The 18,269-nt window shown below is 36.3% G+C and overlaps 1 long non-coding RNA gene across 1 annotated transcript; it reads right to left on the bottom strand.

Annotated features, from left to right (window-relative positions):
* Positions 1-854: 854 nt before the first annotated feature.
* LOC140001735 (uncharacterized) lies at positions 855-2,658 on the bottom strand. The gene is made up of 3 exons (XR_011807246.1): positions 2,539-2,658; positions 1,966-2,050; positions 855-1,518 (listed from the first exon to the last, which is right to left on the bottom strand). It is a non-coding gene; the product is annotated as an uncharacterized lncRNA (long non-coding RNA).
* Positions 2,659-18,269: the final 15,611 nt, after the last annotated feature.

Raw genomic sequence — 18,269 nt, forward strand, 5'->3', positions numbered from 1 at the left:
TTGTGTTTTTGTTTGTTTCCTGGCTTCAAGTAAATTATTTGCTGTGAGTAAAATATTTTGTGTTATTCCTTTTTAACTTTTACCTTTCTTTATAAAATTAAAATTTACAAGACTATTAAATATACATAATATTAGTAATTGGTATTTATCAATCACCTCTTGTGAAGGCGAAGAATTTTGTGAAACAAAGGAAGCATTGTAATATTTTATGCTATTATGGATGAAAAATTATGATTCCAATTTAAGACACTACTAAGCTCAACAGTCACAGACTCTACTGTGTCTTTTGGTCTGCATGTGCATTTCACCTTCAAAAGCAGTAGTAAGGTATTACACATAAACATTTCAGATAGCTCATGGTGACCACTTTGCCCTTGGATAAATTCACATAAGTTGCATCTACAAGTTTCTAACAGCAATCTTTCGGGATCCTGCAATTTATAGAAAAGCTTATGTGTGTCATACCTGTGTATCCAATTGTTTTGCACAAAGCAGGAAAATCTGATCTCTTTAACAGAAAAAAAAAAAAGTGTTCATCTTGTAACACCATTACAATTATGAAATGATGATAAGGGGTAATAGGTGACTATATTATTTTTTCTTAATTTCAATGAGTAAATAGCATTCATGCTTGTCCTAATTAGCAGACACAACAAAAAATTATGATATAAAAAAAATATTTTAAACACATGCCAGATATGAATTACAGAAAGTGACAGTAATTACCAATGAAACTACATATTCTTTCTGTGTAATGAATATACAGAACTTTTATCAAATAATTACATTTAAATTAAATTCAGTATTCTTTTAGTATATTTTAAAATATTTATAGAGACATAATGTCAGAAAGTTTAAATAAATAAATATCAGCTATGCACTTCCACAAGTGTTTATAGGAAAAACATTTTAATATATTTAAGGTAGTTTATACAAAACCGTGCAACTGACACGAAATTCTGAGTCTCACTTTTGAATGCCTAGATAGCTGAGGGCTAGATTACAAAGTGTATTTAGACACCTAAATGTGCATATGGAGCCTAGCTGGAACTGCAAACATCAGCTTGTGACACATTTACTAACTTATCACTTGGACTATTCTCCATTAGATATGCATAAGAGAGTCGCTTGAGCACAGTGACATATTTCTGAAGAAATATTTCATGTTCCTTTACAGATATAAAAAGCAAATAACAGAAATTAAAATCTCTATGAACTTGCTTATTTGCCGCTAGCCTTGTTCTGAACTCCTGCTGGTAAATGTGTAAAACGGACGCTCACGTGAAATTCTATATTCTGTATTCTACAAAAAGTGAAGCACAACACAGTCTTGTTTCCTTGAACACTGCAATCTTTATATTCTCTGAATGGATTTTCTATAGAATATTACCGCTATAAACAATCTTCATCCAAATTCTCCGTAGCCTGACCTGATGTTATCTAGAAAAACTAGATGAAAACTGTCCCCAGTAGTTTTGCTTGACTGACATAATGGAGCTCTTCAAGGAGAGAGACAACCTGCAGTAGATGAAATTTAGACTGACTGATCTAGCAGGAGGTTCCAGGAAATTATAAAACTTAATTTTAAAGATAGCTATATTAAAGACACACACACAAAGAAACCCAACTATAGGCTATACTTTTGCCTATTATGCAACAGTTCACTTAACAGACTCCTGAAGCTGAGTGGACGAAATGTGACAGACCTTTTGTGCTGCTTAATGTACTGCCAGAGGCATTCAGGCACTGCAGTGATTACCACGTGATAAGACTACATGTAGAAGTAATTGACCTGATCCACAATAGTGCAGTTTTCTTCACCTGTTGTTGATAACAGCAAAACACATTTTATAATCTGTGAGCAGAGATGGAGTAGCACTTTCTTCCATTAACTCCTCAAAACATGTACAAGAGAAGCAATTAGGCTGAGAAGACCCCTAATTTATGAAAGAGTTGTTTACATACTGGCTTGGAAGGGCCGTACTCTGGAGAGTGATCTTCAGTGTGTGTGAACAGACTTGTAGAGATCATGGGAATAAAATACATTCACCTGTAAAGCATGAAATGTGAGCACTAGAAGCAAAACTTTACAGGAGCCAGAGAATTAAAATTCATTACTCCTTCTCCCCACCCCCCACCCTTTTTTTTTCTCTCTTCTTTCTCCTATCCCCAACAGCCCTGAACAGTACACTCAGTACTCTTTGATTAGTACTAAAGGCAATAGGGAAAACAAGCAAGCAAAAAACTTTTAACAGTTTAAAAAGTAAACAGCAACAAAAACTGTATATAAAAAAGAAGTGGGAAATGAGGATGCACTTGGAATGATATGATACCATACAATCAATTATTCAGTAGAATCAGATCAGGCTGCAAGTGTAGATAGAAAACTATGAGGGCAAAAGCAAGAGAAGGAGACTGTTTAAAACAAAACAAAACAAAACAAAAAAAAAAAACAACCTACCAACCAACCAAACAAAAAAAAACAGCGCTGAGCCTGAATAATGATTTGCCCTGGTTTGTGTAAATACTTATACAGACCTCCTTGTTTTCTGGATCAGGCCACAGTAAGAGTGTAATACATCAAGGAAGAAGGCAATGTTTCTCTGTCACTTCTTAAAACACTTCTTCAATAATTAAATAGCCATGGCCTGAAGCTCATCAGGCATTTAGAGCATTAGAAGCAGCTTCAGTAATGATTGGTTAAATGTCTGTGGGTGAGTGGAGACCTCACAGAAACAGATTAAGTGCATTTAGAATTGATTCTTTAGATATTACAAACAGAAATGTGAGGTTTGTTACTGGAGATTTTGTGCTAAATTGAACATGGAGGTAATGCTACTGAGTCTTTGTATACAGGTGGACCTAACAGCATTATTTATCCATCAGGTCATAGCACTTGGTTTGTACTTTGCTGTAAAAACCTCCCACATACAACATCCCCCCTTAAACCTGGAAAGTCACTAATCAAAAATCAGAAAATACAGTTTTAGAATTGAAATATGGAATTAAGAATGCAGATCACCTCTTCATGCATTGCTTTAGATCATGGTGGACTTTCATACCACCTAGCACCCAACTTTGAGATTGGAGGGTAGTGTGCATATATATCTGAAAAGGTGTAAATATTCCTCCAGGGAATAAATTCAGATAGGGGACAAAGTTGTGTATCCCAATTCATTTGCTAGATAGTTCTCTTTCTCTCATTTACACATAGATCCTAGACAGACTAGTCACTAGGCGTGTTAGGTGGGTGGGTTGTTAAGCTTTCTTGTTTCCTTATTGTGTGCAGGAGGGTAAACTACTGTCAAAAACAAACATAAGATCAAAATACAAAGAAAAAGAAAACAGGTTCACTGCACCAGTGAATAAACACTGAAAAAACCCAGACAATAATTTGATAGATCTTGATATCACCAGCATTTGTAATGGAAGTATAAACATTTTATATAGCATCATTCTAACCTTATCTCTGATGAATTGGTGTTGCATTCAGGTACTCTTAAACAAGACGTCTTGAAGATAGCTGACCCTCAAACCAACCCCTATGAACCCAGATGTATATTGTTTAAGTTTCCTGAACTCATATACTTGATTCCATGCACCAAATTCTTCTTGAATCAAAAGCATTTATAATACTCCGTTCTGTCTAGTAGTGTTGTTTTTCTTCCATTCACCTAGGCAGCTTCAGGTGGCTGAGAAATTACAGCCCAGATTCTGATTGCTACTCTGCAGGAATCATAGTCAGGCAAAAAAAGGAGTAAAACCAGCCTGTGAATAGCCGCCAAATAAAACTGAAAACTGTAGACTTACAGAACTGTGTATATGACTGCCATGGGATATATGATACCTCAAATGAGAAAGCAGCGAAAAGAGAGAAAAGAGAGGGAAGTAAAAGGCTTTGCCACATCACTTGGAGGCATATAAGTGAAGATATGTTTCCTCTCTGATCTGAAAAGCTCGAGTGATTTTATTTAATGGAGCTGGATCAGTGGGAAATCTCCATTACAATGCAGGAGTTGAATTATGGTGGGAAGGGTAGGTTAAAGCAAAAAATATTTATTTAAGCTACCCTATTATCACCATTAAACTTTTTCTACAATCAGAATTCACTTTTTTTTTTTTTTTTTTTTCATTTTTTTCTCCATCATTTTCTAGACTGACCTATATAGATAGAAGGAAAGGCTAACTAGATCATAAGAGATGAAACAGTTATCTTCAACGTAAGCAAACTTAAAAAACAGCTTAATTAAATATTCTTCCCCTCCCATCCCCTCTCGTCTCCTTTTAAGCATTCATTATTCTTTATAATATATATACTTTTTTTCATCAGGGTACATTATGTTATCCCATCATCATTTTGATACATCATCCCATGTATCAAAAATTCTAAGATTGCTTACTCTGCACAGAAAATGCCATATAGCTCTGTTATAAAAGGAGCTTTCTTTCTCCAAGAAAGGTGAATTCTCATATATTTATAAGATATTCAAAGATGGTAAAGGTTCAGACTACAGAGAAAAATCTTCAGTTTAACGTGAATGTGGCTTTTTGCTTTTCTGGGATCTCACTTTATTGATCTTTCAGAATGTTCCTGTCAATTTGCACAGTCTATGGGGTACAGGTGGCTCATCAGCAGAGCATTACTGTGTGGCTCACAGAGGATGCCAGTCAGTTACATCCTGCAAATGACAAAGTCTCAAAGATGAAGTCTGTTCTATGATAAGAGCTCTAATACTTGGGATGGTGGAATGTAAAGTGTCCATAAGACATTCATTTAAATCTTGGAAAGCAAAAGTACTAAGAGGATACTGAAAGGGAAATTCAAATTTTAACTGCTCAGCAATGGTAATGTGTGACTGAGGAATGATGTGGTATGGAGGGCAAGAAGACCTGACTACAGAAAGGGTGAAACTGGCTGGAATTGGGAAAACCAGGGACAGAAGGACTTCTTGTAAGGGAGTGAAGTTTTCTTTCACAATGATACAAGAAACAGCCACAGATTTGTTTTGTAGCAACGGTGAAATAGGAGTGTTCAAGGGCACTCGGTGTTAGCACATGAAGCCAAGGCCAGGCTATGGTGTTCCAGGCTGATGCTCACAGGACTGGTGCTGGGGCAAATAAATGTAATGAATTGGATGATATGTATCTTTGCAGACTCCTTGCAGAATGGCTTGCAGCAGTAAGACTCTGTCCAATGCACTGTTCATTACAACTTTCTATATTTAAGTACAAAACATGTTTTTTAATATCTCTCAAGGGGGGCAATAAAAATTCCCTAACAATATGACTTTTCCATATTATTTTTGCAGTTGATGCTAAAATATTCACTAATGTTTTCTTGAGCTGCTGCATCTTATTCTTGTCAGCTGTAGCAAATACAGTTTTCCACAGGGGAAAAACAAAATCCTTTCTATAGTAAATGAGTGTATAGACAACCCACTCATTCATTTCTCCGTGCTGGGTCTAAATCTTAATTTCCCATCTTGTCTAGCATAGTCAGCTTACTATTTTACACTTCCCTCTGCAAATCCAAAGCCCCAAGTAGGTTATCTGCACAATGGCTCTGCTGTAAAGAGTAGTTATGAGTACATGATATTTTCTGTCATTATATAAATAAGGCCATAAGTGTGCACAAGGCAGGGAATTAAAAAAAAAAAAAAAAAAAGAAAAGAAAAAAAAAAGCTTAATTAAGGTGGGTTCTCATCCTAGATCTTTGATTGTTGATCATGCAAATTTAAATTAACTTACTGGGACCATGTCTTTGTCTCAAAAATCACTTCTCCACCTGTAATTCCTGTTTAGCTTTGTTTAACTACATGATCGTGCTTATAAAATATTTCTAAAAATGATCTCAAGGGGAAATGTTAAATAACTCAATTCCTCTTTTAAAATGAAACTATGCAATCAAGAATGATCCTTCTGCCACAAAAAATTCTGATTAATACTGGTTGGTACAGCTGTAATATGTTTTTGTATGTATTACAGTATCTTCTGATGTTTTTATATGTATTACAGTATCTTCTGATACTGGGACACACACACACACACACAAAACAAAACAACAACAACAACAACAACAACAACAAAACATATAGTTTTGGTAGGTGATTTGTGGAGTGAGGAGTAAAAAAGTAAGGATGTTTGTTCTAACTGTAGCTGGCTCACAGAGTACCCAGCAGCCACTGCTCTAGCTGGAACACATGAAAGCTGCCTGTCTTCACTAGCCATTTTTCATAGAATCATAGAATCATAGAATATCCTGAGTTGGAAGGGACCCTTAAGGATCATCAAGTCCAACTCTTGACACCGCACAGGTCTACCCAAAAGTTCAGACCATGTGACTAAGCGCACAGTCCAATCTCTTCTTAAATTCAGTCAGGCTCGGTGCAGTGACCACTTCCCTGGGGAGCCTGTTCCAGTGTGCAACCACTCTCTCTGTGAAGAACTTCCTCCTGATGTCAAGCCTAAACTTCCCCTGCTTCAGCTTAACCCCGTTCCCGCGGGTCCTGTCACTAGTGTTAATGGAGAAAAGGTCTCCTGCCTCTCGACACCCCCTTACGAGGAAGTTGTAGACTGCGATGAGGTCTCCCCTCAGCCTCCTCTTCTCCAGGCTGAACAGGCCCAGTGCCCTCAGCCGTTCCTCGTACGTCTTCCCCTCCAGGCCTTTCACCATCTTCGTAGCCCTCCTCTGGACACTCTCCAACAGTTTCATGTCCTTTTTATACTGTGGTGCCCAGAACTGCACACAGTACTCAAGGTGAGGCCGCACCAGCGCAGAGTAGAGCGGGACAATCACCTCCCTCGACCTACTAGCGATGCCGTGCTTGATGCACCCCAGGACACGGTTGGCCCTCCTGGCTGCCAGGGCACACTGCTGGCTCATATTGAACTTGCTGTCTACCACGACCCCCAGATCCCTCTCTTCTAGGCTGCTCTCCAGCGTCTCATCGCCCAGTCTGTACGTGCAGCCAGGGTTTCCCCGTCCCAGGTGCAGGACCCGGCACTTGCTCTTATTGAACTTCATGCGGTTGGCGATCGCCCAGCTCTCCAACCTATCCAGATCCCTCTGCAAGGCCTTTCCACCCTCATTCGAGTCCACAACTCCTCCAAGTTTGGTGTCATCGGCAAACTTGCTCAAAATACCTTCTATTCCTACATCCAGATCGTTTATAAAAATATTGAAAAGTACCGGCCCTAAAATGGAGCCTTGAGGGACCCCACTAGTGACCGCCCGCCAGCCTGACGCAGATTTTTGAGGGATGATTGTTGAAACCTGAATTCAGACATAACATAACAATCACTGAAAATCACATTTTTCCTCTTCCGTTTAATGCTTTCAAACATTATGTCAGTGCAGTTAAGGACTGCATGTATGTATACCAAACCTGCTGTTCTTTTTATGTGTAATAACCTAAAAGAACAACAATAAACTCTGCATAGTTATTGAAACCAAGACATCAACGATGTCTTTGCATTGCTAATAAATACATCTGAACGGTGAAATCACTTAGAGGGGCAATTGCTATTAATTCATGTGCTTATGTTGCTAGTACTATCCCTGCAATGTAAGAAAGAAAGGAAGGAAGAAAGGAAGAAAGAAAGGAAGGAAGGAAGGAAAGTGCTATCCTCTTGTTACGTTTTTGTGCTCTTGTAACTCATTGACCATTGAATCCATTGGACCACTTCAAGATACAGCTTTGTCACAGAATCACAGAATCACAGATTCATCTAGGTTGCAAGAGACCTCCAAGATCACCGACTCCAACTTCTAACCTAACACTAATGAGTCCTCCACTAAACCATATCACTAACCTCTGAATCCAAACATCTTTTAAAGACCTATAGGGATGGTGACTGAAAAAAGAGTGGGCTGTATCCTGCCATTGCTAAGGCCAGAAGTCTAATGATATTGTGGGAGAAATGTTGAAGAGGAAAATAGGAAAAGAGTTGTTGTTGGCTCTCTTTCCGCCCCCTCCCCCCCTCCCCCCACCTCAGGAGAGACTACAAATGCATATTACTATTATTTTATTTTATTTTATTTTATTTTATTTTATTTTATTTTATTTTATTTTATCTATCTCTATTAATTTTACCAGTTAGGTCAATCACTTATGTTGACATAGAAAGAGTTTAGCACAAAATAAGGAAAAACTATCATGAAATTCTAAATAATAGCAGAAAATCTTTTAATAGTATGTCTTAAAAATTGAAAAATACCTTGATACTTGGGAATAATATATATATATATTTGTCAATTTTCATTGGGAAAATATGTAGCAGTATATGAAACATACAAAAGAAGAACTTTGTAGTGTTCCACTATGTATAAATATATACATGTACAGGTCTAGATTTTTTTTTTCAGACTTTTGAAGTTTGTACTCATTGCAAAAAATAGCATTTTTCATGCTAATGTGAAATAAACACAGTCAGTAGATAAAAGAAAGACTTCTCTGAATAATATGACGCTTTAATACTTTGTAACAACATAAAACCTTTGCATAAAACACTTCAAATTAATTGGTAAAACTGCAATATGCAGTTGAAACACTTTCTGGAAAACTTCGGTAAATACTGGCAATACAATAATATCAACTGTACAACATACCAAATGGTAGATGTAGTTTCTCTCCTATGATGTAAATCAAACAAAAGCAGTCTCATTGAAACCCCTGACAGTGCTTGAAAGATTCAGTGAGAACAAAATAACTATGGCTGTGCTGATCCTCTGTCTGACAGAGAAGAAAACCTCTAGAGAATGGATTAGTTGTTCTTAATTTAACATATGGGAAGAAAACACTTAGAGTAAATAAGGTACCAGTATTGGCACCACAATTGTAAGCCTGCCTATTCTTTTGACATGAACTCTTAGTTCTTCAGTCTGAAGGTAATTTCTTCGAACTGCCTCTATAATCCCTCATAAACTGGAATCTCAGACCAAACAGTTTTCTTTACTCCAGCTGAGGAAACAGGAATTCAGATATGTTCCTAATGATCCTGTTGTTTTCTGTCTTTCCTGCCTTTTCTATATTTTTCCTCATAATCTCTCTAACTTGTCACAGAAGTTTCCAACTACTTGATATTTTATTCTTGGAGGTGTAAGTGGATCTACTTCTAACTCCACTGAGTTAAGTTCTAACTAGGCATCTCCTCTGCTGTCTTCATGTCTAAACCTATGTATTTTCTTATAACTTGAGTTTTAAAGAGGAACTTGGATGCAGTGATTTAATATAGTAAGAAGGAATAAGGGAATGCCCTAGTGGTGTACACTGTATAGCAAAGAATACATGTACATAAGAAGGCAAGAGAGAAAAAGACTTTCAAACATTTTGAACTTAAAATACTAATAGAAGGACATTATTTTGCAACATAATAGAAAGTAAAGATCTTTAAGATAATGTAAATCACAGCTAAGCAAAAGAGCATTTTTAGCAGACTGTTTTGAATTACTGCCTGTATATTAGGCTAAGTACAGGATGTACATAAAAATTCTGAAAGGCAAATTCATTAACACTGCATCTTGAAGGACTATTTGAATTCTTTCACCTGAGACTCTTTAAAAGTCTCTGGCTTGGTCTACTCTAATAGGTGAGATGCAACCAAACCTTTGACAGATTTTCAAAAGCCAAACTGAAAACTGAAATAGAATTGAAATGCTTTTCCAGGGGTTTTAAAGTGACATGCTGTTTACTGTAATGGATGCCAGAGAATGGATCTTCTCTTTTCCATTCATGTAAGTCGTGGTAACCTCTTGCAAAATAGCAACTGTAGATGCTTCATCCAAAACAAATTATTGCTATGATTCTGATATAAATATGGTGATTCTCCCTCAAAATTAAATAAGAACTTATAAATGAAAATATTTTAGTTTGACTAATGGCTCCAATTTATGAAATTGATTTTGGGATCAGAAGAGATTAACTATTAGATAACATTTACTGATTTATGTTCATTAAGACTTCATATAATAGCTTTAAACAACACAATATAATAATTTACTACATATATTTTTGCATTTATATTACTATTATTTTATATTACTATTATTTCGTAGTATTTTATATGTCACTAATAATGTGTACTTTACCTCTTATATGTTATATTTATTGTATATTATGTAAATATTTTGTATAATTATTGATAATATACTTCCAATCATTCATGTGCTGTAAAATCATAGCCATAGTATTCATACATACATACTAGTTAGGCTTACTGCTTAGCAGGAAAAAAACACCAACCATGTTGTACTGGTTTCAGTTGGGACAGAGTTAAGTTTCTTCCTAGTAGCTGGAAGGGTATTATATTTTGGCTTAGGATGAGAAGAGTGCTGATAACATGTTGCTGTTTTAATTGTTTCAGAGCAGTGCTTACAGCAAGCCAAGGACTTTTCAGCTTCTTGCTCTGTCCTGCCAATGGGCAGGCTGGGGGTGCAGCAAGAGCTGGGAGGAGACAGACCCAGAACAGCTGACCCAAACTAGCCAAAGGAGTATTCCATACCTTCTGATGTCATGCTGAACAATATATAGGAGGGGCTAGCTGGGGTGGGGGAGCCAGACTGCTCAGGGTTAGGCTCAGCGAGTGGTGAGCAGTTGCACTGTGCATCACTTGTTTCGCACACATTATTAGTAGTAGTACTATTATCATCATTATTGTTATTATTATTATAGTTATTATTATTTTTCTGTCTTAATAAACTGTCTTTATCTCTACTCACAGGCTTCACTTTCCCGTTGATCGAAAGATCACCGGGTCCAACCTGCCAAAGCAGGTTCCTTAGAGCAGGCTACTCAGGTAGGTGTCCAGACAGGCCTTGAATATCTCCAGAGAAGGAGACTCCACAACCTGCCTGGGCAGCCTGTTCCAGTGCTCTGTCACCCTCACCGTGAAGAAGTTCTTTCGCATGTCAGTGCGGAACTTCCTGTGCTCTATCTTGTGGCCATTACCCCTTGTCCTATCCCCACAAACCACTGAAAAGAGGTTGGCCATGTCCCTCTGTCTCCCACATCTCAGGTATTTATACACAGTGATGAGATCCCCTCTCAGTCTTCTTTTCTCCAGGCTGAGCAGACCCAGGTCTCTCAGCCTTTCTTCGTAGGGAAGATGCTCCAGGCCCCATATTGTCTTTGTGGCCCTCCGCTGGACTCTTTCCAGGAGATCCCTGTCTTTTTTGTACTGGGGAGCCCAGAACTGGACACAGTACTGCAGGTGAGGCCTGACCAGGGCAGAGTAGAGGGGGAGGATCATCACCCTTGACCTGATGGCCACGCTCCCTTCTAATGTATGCTAGGATCCCATTGGCCCTCTTGGCCACGAGGGCACACTGCTGGCTCATGGTCAAAATTTTGATTGCTTACCTCCACTTTTGATTGCCCTCCACTTTCTAACGCTGCCTACTCAATTGTGTCACTCTTCTTTTTGCTTTGCAGCTTACTCAGGAGAAGGATATTAAAAAATATGTCCAAATACTATATTGTGAAAATGATTGAACAAATTCAGTGTGTTTCAAAAGCCACATAGGGTGATATTAAATCTGAGGCAATCTTGCTGAGGGGTAAGGTATGGTAGCATGAGTACCTTATCACATTCAAAATCTGTATAAGTTTGTGTCCCATCATTTTGAATGTGAACAGAAAGAGTTCAAGTTGCCTGCAGTATACCTCATTGATACATTTTTACTGTAGCACCCTGAAAGATGTAGTCTTTGTTGATAACATTACATTTATCAACAATTCCATTCCATTCATACATTGGCAGTTTATCTTGCTTTATTTTTTTTTATCTTTGTTTTGTCTAAGCTGAAGAAGCCTCTAGCAACTTTTGTCCTTTGTGATAGTTGATATTTCTCACCATGTCATACTATCTCTCTGTATACAGCATTTTACAGCTTTATTTTTTGGGGGGTTTTACAGATAATGTTGACCTGCTGATATCCTGTATGTCCCTTAAACGTTGGCTTTGTCAGAGGTTGCAGCAGCAGAATTTGCTGAAGACTTCATGGGTGTCTGGGATTTTAGCCTTTCTTTTGAACAGATGGATATAATCCTGAAACAGTTTTAAACTGAAATAAATGAAAACCATGCTTTAATCTGCTCATAAAAAGATCAGATCTGAAAAATCTTTCCCATATTTAGTTGATTTGTTTAGATGCTTTGATAGCCCAACTGAACAGGAATTCTATACTCTAAATCTATTGGGTAATTTTTGTTATAATAATAGGCTAGTTTTAAGAGAAAACCATTTTGGTAGAGCAAGAACAAATGATAGTGCTTCTATATCCCATGTGCAGCTATACAGATGTAGTCTCCAAAATTTATACGCTCTTATTCAGAGTGGAGTTCTGGCAAACCTTCAATTAAACTAACAACTGGCAAATATTCCGGCAAATGTAAGTTTGGCAGTACAGGTTTCTTCTCCTTCAGGCTCACAAAACAATTTATCTCAGGAGTGCCATCTCTGTTCCAAATCCACATTCAGAGCAGGCCCAGCTTTAAAGTTGAGCAACCATTTAACATCCGTTTAACAATTTCTCAGTAAACAAAGGATACATCCCTTAATGCGTGTTCTTATGAAATGTTTCTATTAATTGAACTGATACCATAAGATATAATTCTGTATGCTATAAATAGATGCCATACAAAAAACGAAACAAGACAAATGACTGTAATTTATTCTGACCCTTGAGGATATCTTGGGTTAACCGTATCTTAGAGACAGATCATATCATTTATTTTTATTTTTTTTTCTACAACACCATTGCAGTTTCCTACATACCATCCAGTAGACAAGACAAATCCTCCCCATGTGTCTATAATGTCTATGAACCAGCTTTTTGTCTTCTTCCAGTTGCTCACTACTATACCTTTCTATTGAAACAATGCTCATACAACTAAAAAAGGAGTTAAAATGCAATTGTGACTTTTAACATTTCTTTCTGTTGATCACAACTATTTAATTTTCATTTTATTTAGGTGTTGTCTTTCATTTTCTTTTCAACTCTTTGTGGAAGGACAATCTTCTTCTTCCAAGAAAAGTTCTTGTCACATTCTTGGTGTAGACCATGGTCTACTGTACCAATAATAAATGTAATAAAAGTAAATACCGTACCAATAATAAATGAAGACAACAGTGAAAAAATAGGTCCCTACACAGCTTTCTGGAGCTGCAGCACAGCAGCATGTTATGATGTGGTAGAGGAAGAAACAACCGTGAACCCCTTCTAAATAATGACAAGTTCAGACTAAATTCATCTAGAAAATCAAAGTGCTACAGATGAAGTGCATGTCAATTCTCTGCTGATATTTGTTCATTGTAATTCTACATTTTAAAACTTCAGAAAGTGGTAACAAAATTAATAAAATATGTAAAAATGTCTCTATGATGAAAGCCTACGCTGACTAGGATTTTTCTGTGTAAAAGGTGAATATGTAGTATTTGTCAGATATTCATAAAAATCAACAATATAATAGAAAAGATCAGTCAGAAACTGCTTTATTATCACTCCAAAAGTCAAGGTCATTAAAAGACATTACCAGGCAGTGGGACTTTAGTAACTCTTCCATGCTAAGGAAGTGTCCTGTCTAAATAAAGTTTGAAAATGTACTTTTTTATTTTATTTTATTTTATTTTATTTTATTTTATTTTATTTTATTTTATTTTATTTTATTTTATTTTATTTTATTTTATTTTATTTTATTTTTTGTAAATGTAGTACAAGGAGGAGAGATCAAGCAGTGAGTATTACACATAAAAATCCATGTGTGATTTAAAGCTCTAGAAGAGCCTAAAATAGAAGCCAGGAAGGTAAAGCAGGAGAAAGCTCTTTTCTTAATCAATCGTAATTGTCCATTTTCAGTGAGAGAAAATTGGGCTAGCTGCAACTTTTGGTCTGATCATGCAGAGCTTTTCCTCTGCCACATTCCCACTTCACAGGTGAGACCAAATGCCTTCTCTTGCATCATGCATACTCAGTAAGCACAATGTCAAAAAACTTTCTGAGAATGGGAAAAGATACGTGTTCTCTCCTCTCTATACTTTAGCACTTTCATTCTACATTTACAATATCACTGACAACAAAAGGTGGCAGTTAAACCAGCAGAGAAGTTTTTCAGATGCAACTAAGAAGCTATTTTCAGAAATCAGAAAGCTTCAGTAACATAGCCACAAAGCATCTGGAATGAAACTGATGGAATTTAAATATTCAGCAAAAGTTCTTAGGTAACTGACTGTAACAAAGAGATATGTTTACTCAACAACTCACAAGTCTTAGCTGAAATAAAAATAACTTAAGATCTTGTTAAATTTGGCTTTATATGCTTTCTTGAGAAAATACAGTTTAGAATAGACATAATATATCAAAAATCAAGTAATTCTTAATTGGGATTTCAGATGTTTCCAGAAAGTGATGTGTAACTTTCACAATACTTTAGAAGTAAGCAATTAAAAATAAACTCCAGCAGTCTAAAAAACAATCAGCTTTGCTATTATTATTACAAATAATGGTACCAATTAGATCAATAGCTGTGAAACACTGAGTCAGCCTTGTTAGGAGATCATGTGAGAAGGGAAACAGAAGTTGTAGGAAAATCCACCTAAACTTTGCCCTCACTTTATCTATCTCTCCCTCTTCCCACATAAATTTTTTCTCCCCAGTAGGAGTTGGCAATTTGACTTTTTCCTAATGAGTGCAGCTATTCCATTTCAGGATACATCTATATTCCTATATAGATGGGAATATAGATGTATCCTACATATATATTCTAAGTTCACATCATCCTCTGTTATGAGACAAAAGTAGTTAAAGGATGTTGGGAAATGGTATCTGCATTTTAAAGGTAAATGTGCTATATATCCTCACTCTTAGCTGGCTGGCTGGAATGGGAAGCAGAACTTTTATGTACAAGCAGAAGAATATACCTAAAAATTGATCAAATAGCTTAGTGTTTTCTTATTCTGACCCTGAAAGAGGTACCAGTGGGATTTTCGTATTCCCCAATTTAATGTTTTGATTATGCTTTGCTACAATAAATTAATATATATACTATTGCTACAATAAATTAATATATATACTATTTATTTATTTATTTATTTTTCAGGTGGAGTATTTTTTAGAAAACATTAAGTTCTATTTCTTCAGAAAAGCTGGCTACATATTCTCCACTATGGAAAAGCTGAGAAGCTTTTGCAAAGGAAATGAGAGGAGGATATGAAATTCTCTTATGTCTTGTGTTACAAAAGAAACCATTTAAACAACTGAGGGTAATTGCAGACATTCATCTTACCAAGTCTTACCATGTTTTAAAATGGAAATGCTGGAATTGTTTGAAATATTATTAAAAAATGCAAAGCACAAGAACAGCATATAAAGATAAAAGCCCAAAGAAACCAGGATCTAAATGGATTGTCCCTCATGCAGAAAACTCTTGAGTAATGATAACATTCAAAGCAAGTTTGTCACAAAACTACTAGAATTTCCTGCTCTAAACTAGAAAAATATTATATATTTATTTAATAATTTAAGACTAGAAGCTCTCAGAACAATCCATGCTGCCTAGTCATTTCACAGAATGGTTGATGCAACATATGTGATTGCAGCTTGCTTTTCTTAGTGAAGATGAAAAGTTGGAAATACAGGATTGAGTTTGTTTCATTTATGTCAAATAATACCTCACATAAATTCTTCTGGTGAAATGAAAGAGACTTACTGTGTAAGAAAATGTTCTACATAAGGGTATCACAATCTGTGTTTTGCATAAGACAATTGGATAGTTCAGGCAAAATCTGGCATACTAACAATGAGGAACAGACTAAACAGATAGCAAAAACTAGCAATAAACACTTGAAGAATTTAGAAGTGCTTTTTTATCCGTTTTTCTGTCTCTTTGTTTTACAGATGAAGTGCTGTTAAGTGTACATACACTGCAAAAATTCTACTTAAATTCGTAATTAGGTTGGAGTGACTTTAACAAAAGTGCCTATGTATTCTATTGCATTAATTCAGCTGAAAACAACTATTTTGCAATATAATAGCACATATAGGAATGAGCTTCAGCAGGATCAATACAATTGGTTTCCCTTCTGAACTTCACAATAAGGAAGTCAGATCTTAGTTATATCTGACACTTAGTATTAATTTAGCTTATTGAGTTACTGAAATAAAACTAAATCATGTTAACAGTGCAAAAATCTTTGACTCAGAGATTTGAAGGATGTGTTATTCCTTTCTTCAGCTTCAGGAAAGCTTTGGATAAGCACTCAAAATACGCAAGATAAAGGGTATATATATATATTATATTATGTATTATGTATTATGTATTATGTATTATATATTATATATTATATATTATATATTATATATTATATATTATATGTTATATATTATATATTATATATATATGTTTTTTAAACGAATTTACTGGAAAGGAGAAGCTCTGAAAATTATTCTGGAAAGGCATTATTTGCGCACCCCGTTAGGTACTTTGTCACTGCTAGATAGTGAAAGCCAGAATCTCATTCTGTTCAAACAGGATGAAAAACCCTTAACCATTTAAGCTGAATGAAAATATTAAAAACAGAAAAAAAAAATAAAAAAAATAGGAAAACCAAAAGGAAATGGATAGTATAAGAAATGCTAAAGTTTTTTGTTTGTTTGTTTCTTTTTGACTAAAGAACATGACAACAAATGTTGTTCAAACAAAGAGGGATCCTTCGATCAACTTTTTCCTTATTTTGATAAACTTTACTGTAGATTCAGTGATCTAACATTGAAAAATTATATTAGAGAATAAGCTTCACTGATACAGATGAATATCAAAACAAAGATGCTTTGGAAGGTTCTTCAGAACAAAGATGATTTATTCTCTTCTGAGAAAGCAATTTATACTTGTATGCATGCTCAAAGTCATGTGTGTATCCTGCTCTAGGGTAACCTGTTCATGTCACACAGGTGGTTTCAGCAGTTTCAAGCAAAGCTCTGGTCTGCCTTGTGAATTTGTTAATCCCCACAGCCTACACTGCTGGGCACAGAATAGCGAGGAGCAAGCTTCAGATGGTTAATAGCTTTTGTACCAAGAACAGGCAAAACAAGTACTTATTGTGGCTTCCTATGGAAGCAAGACTAATGGGACCATACTCCTTGCACTTGATATGTCTTTATGCATCTTTCCCTCCCTCACAATGACTTTCATGCCAGCTGTTGGAGAATTGAAACGATAACTTTTACCCAAATTTGACAAATTAACCAGGTTAGAAATACCTTCACCCAAATGGATGTCTGGATTCAAGAGGCGACCCTATCAGATCTAAGGTGTGTCTAAGGTGTGTCTATTCCACACTTTGGGAATAATGCTTCCCCCCCACACCCACCCAAGAGTAATGCTGTGGTGTAAAGTCATGTTGTGATGGACAGCAGAGACTCTATAGAGGGTAAATGCTCTCAGTGCAGGAGAACACTTTGAGCTGTAAATCTAAAGGAAGTCAGGCTTCATTAGTTCTTCTTTGGTAGAGCTGCTGGTTTGTACAACCACCAGTGAACACACCAGCAAAAACAGTCCAACAGGCTGACCAAAGAAAACAGTCAAGCCTGATACACAGAATCACACACACAATTTCTAGGTTGGAAGAGACCTCAAGATCATCGAGTCCAACGTCTGACCACTAACAGTCCTCCACTAAACCATATCCCTAAGCTCTACATCTAAACGTCTTTTAAAGACCTCCAGGGATGGTGACTCAACCACTTCCCTGGGAAGCCCATTCCAATGCCTAACAAAATAGTCTGGAACACATAATAGTCTGGAACACATTGCTTCACCCCTGGAGCAAGAAAAAAAAAGCCAAGATGTTGAAATCTGACATGACATGCCAGTTTCTTCAAAGTTACAATAGCTTTGCAATTCTGTCTGAAGAAACCATATATGATGAGGAAGCTGTATAGTCTCCTTTAATGAGCATCAGGCACTGAATTCTCAATGTCATTTTAAAGCCTGATTAAAATAAAATGGGGGCATGAGGGTAGAGTAAGGAATTGTCTTTTTGTCCCTCAGTTTGTGATTTACAAGAATTGTTAACCCTTTCTTAGTAATTGAGCATCAACATTAGGCCAGATCCTACTTAGGAGTAATTTGGCCAAATACTACCACCAGGAAAACAACAACAACAACAACAACAAAACAAACAAACAAATAAAAACAACCACTAACTTGCTATGCATGCCTGGAAGACTGAATCCAAAGCCTGGTAAGCATAGGAAAACGTACTAATACATGCTA

The sequence above is a fragment of the Anas platyrhynchos genome, chromosome 2 (genome assembly GCF_047663525.1).
Source record: "Anas platyrhynchos isolate ZD024472 breed Pekin duck chromosome 2, IASCAAS_PekinDuck_T2T, whole genome shotgun sequence".
Classification (NCBI taxonomy): Eukaryota; Metazoa; Chordata; class Aves; order Anseriformes; family Anatidae; genus Anas; species Anas platyrhynchos.